Below are 12,283 nucleotides of genomic sequence, written 5' to 3' on the forward strand. Positions count from 1 at the left end.
ATAGGATGGCACTTAATATTGTATATACAAAAATATAGGGGCAGAAGCAGCAGATGTAGTCTGTGTGATGAACAAGAATTTGTACCCAATATTGGCCCCAGGGTCATTGACGGTATGAAATTCTACAGTCTGTTTGTCACCTGGTAGTTACACACTTCATCTTAGAATTGAAAAACTATTTTGTGTAAATGATTTTCTTCCTTGGTCATCATAGGTAAATTGCCTCTGGTAGAACTGTTAGCAGACAAGATCTTAAAAACTTCAAGGTAGGTTTTGAGAGTGTGAGATATCTACATGTGTGTAGGAGCATGCTCACCCACCAGTGCCCCTAGAGCCCAGAGGTTGATATCAGATGTCTTCCATCATTCTTTACCTGATTGGTTTCTCTGAACTTGGAACTTACTTACTCAACTAGAGCTATAGTCAGCAAACCCTGGGGATCTGCCTGTTACTGGCCCCCATGTTTGTATTACTGGAACATAGCATCATACCCGGTTTTTTGTTTTTTGTTTTTTATGTGTTGGGGGCCTGTTCTCCAGTCTTCATGGTTTTACAGCAAGCACTTTGAGCTACCCCTCAACTTGAAAAAGAAAATCTAAATTTTAATGCAGCTTTCATTTTCCTTCTCAATAGACATCAGAAATCCTTTAGCATGTGCTCTACTGGCATGTCAATTATTATAAGCTACGATATACACGAGGTCAAATGTCAGGCCTTTCACATGCCAAATATATTCCTTCTGCATAAATAGACACTTGACTCTTTTATGTTTAAATATTTAGAAAGACTGATGTCGCAACTTGATTCTATAAAGAAAAAATAATTCAAATGAGATATTTATTTAATTAGAAATAACAGTAAAATCTTTCTAATACAACTTAATATGGGTTAGATTGGGTACTTATAATAAAGCACGTAGAGTTTAGGGATTGGTTTAATACTGACCTCCAGATTTCAGTCTCCCGCCAATAAAGAGTAATACAACATAGCCTGGGACTCTGTCAGTACTTTTAACTACTAATTCCCTAATATGCCACAACTGAGCAAACATCTCAGCCCTATGTTTTAGTAGTCAAATCACCTCTGATAGAGAAAGAGACTAGTCTTCTTCCTTAGGGTAGAAATGAACCATGGCTGCTAACAGAATCAAACAAGAAAATTCCTGTTTGTGGTGAATTGAGTAGGAATGACCGCCATAGACTCATGTGTTTAAATACTTGGCCTGTAGAGAGAGACACTCATTGGGAGGTATGGCCTTGTTGGAAGACCCTGCTGGAGGAAGTGTGTTGCTGTGGAGGTGGATTTTGAGTCTCAGCCAGTTCATTCCTGTTGCTTGCTGATCAAGATGTAGGACTTTCAGCTCTTTCTCCAGCACCATGTCTGCCTGCATGCCCCCCATGCTTTCCACCATGATGATAATGGACTAAATTCTGAAACTGTACCCCAGCCTCAATTCAATATTGTTCTTTATAAGAGTTACCATGGTTATACTGTGTCTCTTCACAGTAATAGAATCCCTAACTAAAACACTATTGTTACTTCCTAATAACCATTTATCTATAGAACATATGAATATCATGTGTGAAAGACACTTAATCTTGGAAAAAATATTGAAAAAAAGAAAGAAAAATTCATATGAATAGGCTGGGGAAAGGACATCGAGTTTGGAAAGTTTTACTCTTAAAAAATATTTTTCTGACATGATTGTTGTCTTGACTTTAACTACATTTTAGAATTTGCTTTTGAAGTTATCATACATCACTTTTATTTTTAGCTTTATTCATTGATGCGACGAGAATGAAAGCCCTAGTACTCTGAATCACATGTTCAGTAATATGTGTTTACAACATAAAATGATAGCTAGAACTCACACAGGCTACTTCGCCATCTGTGGGACTGTCAGTCACTCCGGAAGCCCATTCCTTGCATTAAAGTTTTCTGCTCACTTAGAGTCCAAATTCTGTAGCTTTCTGAGATGCTGTCGATATGCCTGCTGTTACGAGTTTGTCTGTAAAGCTGTCTTCAACTCATAGCTCAGAGGCTATTTTTGGAAGTCCTGTGCACACACCCTGGGAAGACTGATCTCTTATTTTTCCTGAAAACAAATGGACAAACAAAAGAAAACAAAAACAAAAAAATGGCAACTTTCTTCTTTTCATTTAAAAACCTTTGTCTTCAGAATGTTAATCCATGGAGTCCTTCTGTACAGAATGGAGTCAGGATAGAGAGGTTAGCTTGTCTTGATCCTTCCTGGGAGAATCTTCATTATAATACTTGGGAGCTTCGGATGACTCCTCCACCACTCAACTTCTTTAACAACAGATGAGCAAGGCTTCTTTGATTATCATTGTATGACTATGGCTTCCTCCTTTGCTTTGCTTATTTTCAGTCAATGACTAGTATCAAAATGGCTTGGCTTAAGTAACACCAGAGTCGGTCCAAACTTGAATTAAGTAAAGGATTCTAAATTTAATTTTGAGAACAAGAATTAAATTGTGGATAAATAAAATTAAGAGGGTGGGGAAGTACTGAAAATAAAATTTATACCAAGAAAATTTTGTACTTGATTCCCATATGCAAAACATTTTCTTCCAAACGAATGTCTTCCTTTCTCAGACTTTTCGACTTTATGTTCTTTCTTGTTTTCAAAGCACAGACCTAATTTCCAAGTGGAACATATTTGATGGTTCTTGTCTAAAGTCGCTTTGGTTGCCTTCAAATGCAAGCCATTGATTGGTGACTCATCTGAGAATTCCACCTACATCCTGGCTTCCTTTGGCTGTCATAAATAGACGTAGTGATTATTGATGCCAGAGGGTACAAACTGTCCTTTGAGGGATCCCAGTTTCTCAAAGAAGAGCTCTTCTTGGTCACATCTGCAATTCAGCTAAAATGCCCATTAAATGTCACACACCTTCCTTTGCTTGATAGCGTAATGGACCAAAAGTTAATCCAAAGTACTTCTGTGTTTTAAAGGCCTATGGGAGACCAAAGACTTACATGCCTGATATAGGGAATATATTGCATTTATTAAATCTCTTATTATTTATTTAGCACTTAATTCTTTTACTTAATATCTTAAGTTTATTCTTGGCACATAATAAGAGTAACATAGTATAGAAAAGTTCAGTTCATAGGTAGTTCAACTCATTATTTACCTGACTTAAGACTGATACATAAAATACTTTATCCTGTTGAATACACCTATGAAAGAACTTTGATTTTAAAAAAAAATCAGGATTTTGTTAAAAATACATGAACTTTTTTGTACAAGAAACATTTTTTCTTAACATTAATTTACCATGGTTTGCAAAACTTGTATGTATAATTTAAGAAAGAATAGGTCAAAAGAGGAAGAAAATGATGTTCTACATAACCTTGGTTTTGGTAATCATATTGTAAATGAAAATTAACACTCAAATAAGATGAAAATCTCTTCACATTGTGCCATGGGGAGATGTTCTTAAAAGTATAACAAGAAATACAATTGCTTTGAAATATCAAATAATTCCAGCATGTCTTTTCTGTTGAAAAGAAGAACCAAGTCCCTAGCCCAATATGTAAATACGAAAATCCTCACTGGAGCAAGGCATTGTGCCTGCATAGCAACCAATGAAAGGAAATATCAATTGCCAGGAGACACATGTGATAAAGACCATTTAAAACGTCTCTTTCTCCAACCACAAAACAGTCTGCCCCAGAAATTAACACGAAGCCTGCTTTCTTTAGCTGATGAAGAATACAGTAGGGGAAAAAATGCGCTAGCCCACTATTTGCAGTTCTTCCTCTGACACCTAGCTGGGTGAATTTTTCTCTTGGTCCTTGAGGCTCATTTACATAGTTTGTTGTGCTGTAAAACTTGACACTAATGTCCCTGCCAACAAAGCACATCTTTGTCTCTGGAGTTTTCACAGTGCCTTTCTTGTCTAATTGCCCTGTGAAAGAGAAGCACCAAGATCTCAGGAACAGCTAATTTCTCCTAAGTGCAGGAGCAGGAAAGGGCTTACAGAATGAACAGCGATCCAATATGGGAAGCAGATGGCTGCTCTATGTTGTGGCTCCTACCAAGGACACCCTTCATTGAGGACCTGCCAGACAGGCACTGATGGCTCTATTATCACATTCTTTCTGTGAGTTATCTGGCTTTTCACATTGGACTAAGCGGTAGACAGCTTACATGCTCATATTTTGCGCTATTAGCCATGAGCTTCTCTAAAAAGAAGTCTTCAATGGCTTGACTATCTATGGCATCATCAGTACTTCCTTAAAAGTTCAGTTTTAGTGGGTTCATAACATAACAGAGCACTTGCACAGGGGCCGCTTCCACTCTGTGAAGGTGCTGTTTTTCGGAAAATATCTTCAACTTTTAGAATTGGAAAGTCAAAAAAGTCACAAGGCATAATTATATGTTTTACAAGAGAATATTTTTAATATTTAAAAATGTTAAATATATTATAGAGTAAGCTTTATCAGGTATAGAAATATGTAGTTAAAATGTCAGGGCTTATGTTGTTTTTCACAATTTATACACAGGAGTTCAAAGTGTGATATATTGGTATCCCAACAGCCTGGAGCAAATACATCTTTGTATTTTCATTGATTAAGGTGTGGAAAGAATAGAGCCCTTGAGCAAGCTTAAAAGAAGTACATGTTCTGTAGGCTAATAGATTAGCACCCAAGAGCCCAAGACATGCAGCAAGAGCTTGGATAAGATTAGCCTTGAATAATGGATTCTGCAACTCTAGGATTTATCTTTATAAAAAGGAGATTTGGTATTTCTGGTAAAAGCAGTTTAGCTTATTAGATTCGTAGGACCATTTGTTTTTGCTTTTATTATAATTCATAAGATTTGTCTGGCTATGTAATTGACTTGTGAGACTTTATAGGAAAAAAATAGAGATCTTGAGAATGAAATACATTTTTTTAAAATACTGGAGTTTACAGAGTTCTGCTTTACAACAATTCCAGTGATTAGAGTTTACAAAATGATATTGAGAATAGGTAGACATACTTTCTACTTCTTCTTTCCTACATGTAAGAAAGTCAATAATTGTTGTTCCTCCTATAGGGTTGCAGACCCCTTCAGCTCCTTGGGTACATTCTCTAGCTCCTCCATTGGGGGCCCAGTGTTCCATCCAATAGATGACTGTGAGCATCCACTTCTCTATTTGCCAGGCACTGGCATAGCCTCATAAGAGACAGCTATATCAGGGTCCTGTCAGCAAAATCTTGCTGGAATATGCAATAGTGTCTGGGATTAGTGCCTGTTTATGGGATAGTTCCCCTGGTGGGGCAGTCTCTGGATGGCCCTTCCTTCTGTCTCAGCTCCAAACTTGGTCTCTGTAACTCCTTCCATGAGTATTTTGTTTCCCATTCTAAGGAGGAAAAAAGTATCCACACTTTGGTCTTCTTTATTCTTGAGTTTCATCTGTTTTGCAGATTGTATCATGGGTATTCTAAGTATCTGGGTTAATATCCACTTACCAGTGAGTCCATATCATGTGTGTTCTCTTGTGATTGGGTTACCTCACTCAAGATGATATCCTCCAGATCTATCCATTTGCCTAAGAATTTCATAAATTCACTCTTTTTAATAGCTGAGTAGTACTCCATTGTGTAAGTGTACCACATTTTCTGCATCCATTCCTCTGTTGAGGGACATCTGGGTTCTTTCCAGCTTCTGGCTATTATAAATAAGGCTGCTATGAACATAGTAGAGCATGTGCCCTTATTACAAATTGGAACATCTTCTGGGTATATTCCCAGGAGAGGTTTTGCTGTGTCCTCAAATTCATCTGAAATAACAAAAAACAATAAAAGAACTTCTGGTGGAATCACTACTCCTGACTTCAAGCTGTACTATGTCCAATTTTCTGTGAAACCAGCCTAGAGCTAGTATCTCTAGCTGCATATGTAGCAGAAGATGGCCTAGTGGGCCATCATTGGGAGGAGAGACCCTTGGTCTTGTGAAGATTATATGCTCCAGTACAGAAGAATGCCAGGGCCAGGAAGCTGAAGTGTGTGGGTTGGGGAGCAGGGCGGGGCGGGAGAAGGGTATAGGGGACTTTCGGGATAGCATTTTCAATGTAAATGAAGAAAATATCTAATAAAATAGACTGTGAAAACACAAACACATAATAAAATAACAAAACAACTCAGGAATGAAAACATAATGTATCAAAGAAATAGCATCATTTAATGACAAACTTAAATTAAACTCAAAATAAAAATGCAGGCAGTCAAACAAACAGAAAAGAAGAGAAGAGAAGAGAAGAGAAGAGAAGGAAGAGAAGAGAAGAGAAGAGAAGAGAAGAGAAGAGAAGAGAAGAGAAGAGAAGAGAAGAGAAGAGAAGAGAAGAGAAGAGAAGAGACAAGAAAAAAGTCAATAATTAAAAGAAGTGTTGGGTTTAGGAGACATGCATGTCTATTATTCCTCCTTGGAATCCTAAAGTCTGCCCATAATGGAAATTAAAAAATAAATAAGAAATGAGCCTATTTTATTCAGGTCAACATTTGCATAGCATCCTGCTTTTCACCCCCACAACCACAGAACCTCCAATCGGTCATCGGTTTGCTAATTGTTCCCCACAACCTTCCTTGGCTTTAATCATCCGATCCATCAACAGGCTTGCTCACACTTCTTTTCTTCATCTTGTCAGTAAGTGGCATCCTTGGTAATAAAACCACAAATCTATTGATAGCGTTCTTCCATGGAGTGGAAGGCCTTCTACGTTAGCACTGTCTTGGAAAGCAGTCTATTCCATTACAACTGACCTTCTCTTGTTGATTACCACACAAATCATAGTCCTTTGCCCCCTCCCCACCTATTAGAGTATTTCTCCTACAGCCTTTCAATTGCCTGACTGCAGTTGGTAATTGGATTCATGTTTGAAGCACAGCACTGTGGGGAAAAGCCTGGAATAATTCAAACGGAACACCCTGGCCTAAGGCTGAGACCATATGTTACTCTCGGATTTGTGTCAGTGACGCTTATTGCTTTAGCAACAAGGAGAGCTATTCAAATGTCATAAAATTTTGCTTTAGTTTAGAAGATAATTTATTTAGAACTGTCAATATAACCTAATGTACAAAAAAAATATGATTCTGAAGGGATAGAGACTCTGTTAACATGTCTAAAGAGAAAGGAAACAGTGGGTAAATTGTAGTCTCTCCTCCTCTGAGTATCACTCTTTGCCGCAAGTAACTTTGGATTGTATAATGTAAAAATTAGAGGCTGCCAAAAACCCAACTGTCTGGCAGCTATCTTTTTTTCAGTACTAACTACAACATAAGAACCTGTAAGAATTCTTCTTTTATATTTCATAAATTGATGAGCCCTTTCTATTCTATTTTAATAAAAGCAAACAATTCCTTAATAAATTTACTTAGTGACAGGGTAGTGCACATCTGTGCAGATGTTCACATGAATGTGACTAAATACCCCTTTGCCTTGCAGTTGATAGGGTTGTAGTATCCTGCCAACCCAACTGCCCTGCCTCCTGTCTCATGTTCTGTAATTTGGGTCTCGGGAGATATTTTACAATTTCTAAAATGCTAGAGAGAGAAAGCTATTCTCTGGAGAAAAATTAGGTTACATTTTTTTTTATCACTAAATCATCATGTCATGCCCATAGGCCATGGCTTCATTTTTAATGTAAACTCTTGTGAGATGCTGGAATACATATGAATTACTCCAGCAGTAACTGGCTAACTACTGGGTTATCTAAGCACTGATCCCACAACACCCTTGCATAAAATAGCTGTGAATAATCTTGTTGATTTAGTTTTCTTTTCAAAGCAGAGAAGTGACATGATATAAGCAAGAGTTTGATTTTTTTCAAAAGAGTGAAATATGGAGTGTTATCTCTGAAGACATAATCATGGATCACTTGATTATCTCCTTTGTAGGTAGAGAGAAGTAAATTGGTCATTTTTACTTATATATAGCATTGAAATGATTTTGTGTGTATATCTAAATGTGGGTAAAGCTAATTGTAACAAGGCAAATATTTCAAAGAAATGACTAATCAAGTACATATATCTCCCTATTTCTACCACATATGCCCAACCACCCCACCCCACAAAATGTAATTTTATAATGTGCTCAAAAAAAAACCCATCACTACCTGTTTCCTGCTTCATTCTTGAGAAAAAAAATAGAACAGCATCAATCTAAGTTGCAAATTGTTTGCTTTTTTGTTTATATTTATCTGGCTCCTAAAATAATTTTCCATTTGAAAGGCCTAAGTAGTACAACTTAAAAAGATTCTGTTGTAAGAAGGCAGAGAGAAAAAAGCAAGTTAAGAAAAGGCTAACTTAACTTAGGTTGGTTTTCTACATAAGAAGCTGTCAGATAATTATAATATAAGTAACTGCTCTCAGGAAAAAGGCAGGCTGCCTGCAGACTTTTAATGTGACTGCAAAAGAAAGGGATGGCGATACTTACCTATTTTGAAGTTCTTTTTCTCTTCCTTTCTTTCTTTCTTTCTTTCTTTCTTTCTTTCTTTCTTTCTTTCTTTCTTTCTTTCTTTCTTTCTTTCTTTCTTTCTTCCTCTCTTCCTCTCTTCCTCTCTTCCTCTCTTTCTCTCTTTCTTTCTTTCTTTCTTTCTTTCTTTCTTTCTTTCTTTCTTTCTTTCTTTCTTTCTTTCTTCTTTTGTTGTTTAATGAGACAAATCTGTTGAAATAAATTACTTGTATCAATGAAACTTGCCACTATACAGAGCATCTATTGACTGGTAGTTTTTTGCTTCACGGTAACTCACAAGATGTAATGAAGATGGTACAATTTCTGTACTGGCTTCATTACTGGGTATCTGCTTTAAACTTTTGGGGGGGAGTATTTATTTGATTTACATTTCCAGTGCTATCCCAAAAGTTCCCCACCCACTCCTCCACCCACCCAATCCCACTTCTTGGCCCTGTCATTCCTCTGTACTGAGGCATATAAAGTTTGCACGACCTCTCTTTCCACTGATGGCCGACTAGGCCATCTTCTGATTCATATGCAGCTAGAGATACAAGCTGGGGGGGCATTACTGGTTAGTTCATATTGTTGATCCACCTATAGGGTTGCAGATCCCTTTAGCTCCTTGGGTACTTTCTCTAGCTCCCCCATTGGGGGCCCCGTGATCCATCCAATAGCTGACTGTGAGCATCCACTTCTGTTTGCTAGGCCCCGGCCATAGTCTCACAAGAGACAGCTCTGTCTGGGTCCTTTCAGCAAAATCTTGCTAGTGTATGCAATGGTGTAAGTGTTTGGAACCTGATTATGGGATGGATCCCCGGATATGGCAGTCTCTAGATAGTCCATCCTTTCGTCTCAGCTGTAACTCCTTCCATGGGTGTTTTGTTTCCAATTCTAAGAAGGGGCAAAGTGTCCACACTTTAGTCTTCGTTCTTCTTGAGTTTCATGCGTTTAGCAAATTGTATCTTATATCTTGGGTATCCTAAGCTTCTGGGCTAATATCCACTTATCAGTGAGTACATATTGTGTGAGGTCCTTTGTGATTGGGTTACCTCACTCAGGATGATGCCCTCCAGNTCCATCCATTTGNCTAGGAATTTCATAAATTCATTCNTTTTAATAGCTGAGTAGTACTCCATTGTGTAAATGTACCACATTTTCTGTATCCATTCCTCTGTTGAGGGGCATCTGGGTTCTTTCCAGCTTCTGGCTATTATAAATAAGGCTGCTATGAACATAGTGGCGCATGTGTCCTTCTTACCGGTTGGAACATCTTCTGGATGTATGCCCAGGAGAGGTATGCATGACATTGTGATGAATAGTGACATAATGACAATCTGGTCACTAAAAAGTGGCAAACTGTTAAAGTTCATTTTGTGGGCAACATTTCCACATACTTCTCAACCATGATGCTAGCTGATGCTGACTTTGGTGGGATATAGCAAGGAAGCCCCCAATTCCTTACAAATACATTCAGTCAAAAGATACCTAAGCACTCCTGTCAATGAGCAATTACAGCTAGTGCATATTGTATTCCAGAAATTGTAAGCTACTAAAATGACTCCATGTGCTTGCTCCACACTTATGTTTTGTAATCCCCAGTGGAAAAGAAAACTGATTTTCAGTTAACTGGTGTTCACTCTGTGAACAGTAAAGCGGTATGAAAGGGTCAAACATGCAGTGTCAGGGTGTAACGCCCGTAAACTCACCTAGAATGAATCTGTAAGCTTCCAAAACTATCTATGTATATGTGTGTGTGTGTGTGTATACACACACACACACACACACACATATATATATATATATATATAGCTCAAAATATGTAATATTCCTAGTGCTGCTAAAACCTCCAAATTTAGATTTACTGATAAATTGGAAGGAAAAATACTTAATGGTAAGTAAACCATGTCTGTAGAATTACTCTTCAAAATGAAAATCAAAAATGAAACGGCAGTTTTCACCCACATATTATTCTATTTAACTACAGGTTAATTTCTCAGTGTCAAATCTACCCTGAAGATGTTATTCATTCTATATTTTAATTTTCATTAGGTATGACTACACTACCTAAGGAGCACATACAAAATTTGACACCAACAATAAAATGTAGTGATGACTCGATGAACATTTAATGATGTTGTAAGTATGGTAATGCTTGAAATGTTTCCTCCTCGTTCTGAATGATACAACCGTTCTTAAATTCCCAGTGTAGAAATATTAGGAGATGTGTCAGCATGTGGGTGATTAAAGAGTCATTTTTAAAATGCTCAGTAGTTTAGCATCAATGTTCTAGGTTCATAAAACTGAGGGCAGTATTTATGTCAATTGATAGTGCACATCCACAACTAGGAAATAAGTGAGCAATCTAGTCAGAAGTTTTAAAATATTCAAGTTTTCAGGAGAGTTGTCAGATAAAGTGCAGAACAGCAGGGGCTGGGAAGGTGGTGTAAGATTCTGGAAAGCATTAGCTTACCAGGAACCCCAAGAGTGAATCACAGGGAGTCGAGAATCGATGTAAAAAAGCAAGAGGAGTTTATTGTTCTGATGAGTTGGGGTCGTCCTATCCCTGAAGGAGAGATGGGACCCACCCTCCCCTAGCCCACTTGATCAATCTCTAAACAGTTTTTCAGAGCAGCCATTAGGTACAATGTGATTGGCAGAACAGTGTGACTTTTAAATTGATTGGTCTCTGGGGCACAAGGTGGCAGGGTCTGTCCTGCAGAATATGTTTTATCTGGTTTAAGACTCCCCCACCTTCTGGTCAAGTTCATCCTGCAGAATGTTAATTAGCCTTCCCCTTCCGGAGGACAGGGGTCTGGTGGAATTTTCAAAAAGGTCCTGAACTGATCTTTTCAGTGGACCGCAAGTAAAGTCCTCACAATGAAAGCTTGAGTTTCTGAGTCAGTTTCTCCACCACACAGAGAAATCTGAGACCTGGACAACCACACCTGAGGCGGTACTGAGGAGGTGGAGACAGGCGGCTGTGTAGAGCTCCTGTAAGTTTGTGTCTCGCCATTGGACAGCTCCACCACCAGTCAAAACCAAGGTGTTAAGGCAACGGAGGAAACCTCCAGACTGATTTCCAAAGTAGATGTATCCCACTTGCAATGGAGGAGTCTTCCTCTTTCTCCACATCCTTGCTGGCATGTACCTTTGCTTCAGTTTTTGATCTTAGCCGTTCTGATTGGTGTAAGGTGAAATCTCAGGGTCATTTAGATTTGCATTTCCCTGATGATTAAAGATGTTGAGCATTTCTTTAAGTGCTTCTCAGCCATTTTAGATTTTCTCTGTTGTGATTTCTCTATTTAGTTCTATTCCCCATTTTTTATTGGGCTGTTTGTTTTTTTGGAGATTAGCTTCTTGAGTTCTTTATAGATATTAGTCCTCTATCAGATGTGGGGTTAGTGAAATTTTTCCCAATCTGTAAGCTGCCTATTTGTCCTATTGACTATGTCTTTTGCCTTACAGAAGCTTTTTAGTTTCATGAGGTTCCATTTATCAATTCTTTTTTTTTTCCTTTTTCTTCTTGTTAGATATTTTCTTTATTTGCATTTCAAATGTTAACCCATTTCCTGGTTTCCCCTCCAATAACCCCCTCTCTCCTCCCTCCTCCCCCTGCTCACCAACCCACCCACTCCCACTTGCTGACCCTAGTATACCCCTACACTGCAGCATAGAGCCTTCACAGGACCAAGGGCCTCTCTTCCTATTGATGACTGACAAGGCCATGCTTTGCTACATATGCAGCTAGAGCCATGGGTCCCTCCATGTGTTTTCTTTAGTTGGTGGTTTAGTCACAGAGAGCTCTGTGGGTACTGG

Source organism: Mus caroli, chromosome 16 (genome assembly GCF_900094665.2).
Source record: "Mus caroli chromosome 16, CAROLI_EIJ_v1.1, whole genome shotgun sequence".
Lineage (NCBI taxonomy): Eukaryota > Metazoa > Chordata > Mammalia > Rodentia > Muridae > Mus > Mus caroli.